Raw genomic sequence first — 553 nt, forward strand, 5'->3', positions numbered from 1 at the left:
GTTATTAAAAAATTAACTAAATCTTAAATGTCATTGGACAGATATGATTTATATATCAGATTTATGCTATACATACATGTAAATAAAAAAGAAGACAGAAAAGAAAGGAAAAAATAAAAGAAATAACATGCATATGAGAGATGAGAGAGGAGATAAGAAAGAAAAGAGGGAGAAAAGAAAAATGACAAAAAAGTTAGGGTGTATTTGATTTGTCTCATTTTCATTTTTATTTTCTAAAAAATGCGCGTTTTTCGTTTTTCAAAATATGACTTTTCCGCGTTTTTCGTTTTCTTAGAAAACACTCTCTCATTTTCTTAAAAATGAATGTGAAAAACGCAAACCAAACGTATTTTTCATTTTTTCAGAAAATGAAAACAGAAAACAGCATGAAAAATACAAACCAAATGTCTCCTTAGATTTGTCATAAGAATTGAAAAGGAAGTGCACTTGAAAAAATATATCGTAAATATCAAAGTAAAAGACGTGTCAATTAAAATTTCTAGGTGCGCTTATTTATTATTAAAAAGGAAAATAAAAGATACACTGCGTGTCA

Source organism: Zingiber officinale, chromosome 6A (genome assembly GCF_018446385.1).
Source record: "Zingiber officinale cultivar Zhangliang chromosome 6A, Zo_v1.1, whole genome shotgun sequence".
Lineage (NCBI taxonomy): Eukaryota > Viridiplantae > Streptophyta > Magnoliopsida > Zingiberales > Zingiberaceae > Zingiber > Zingiber officinale.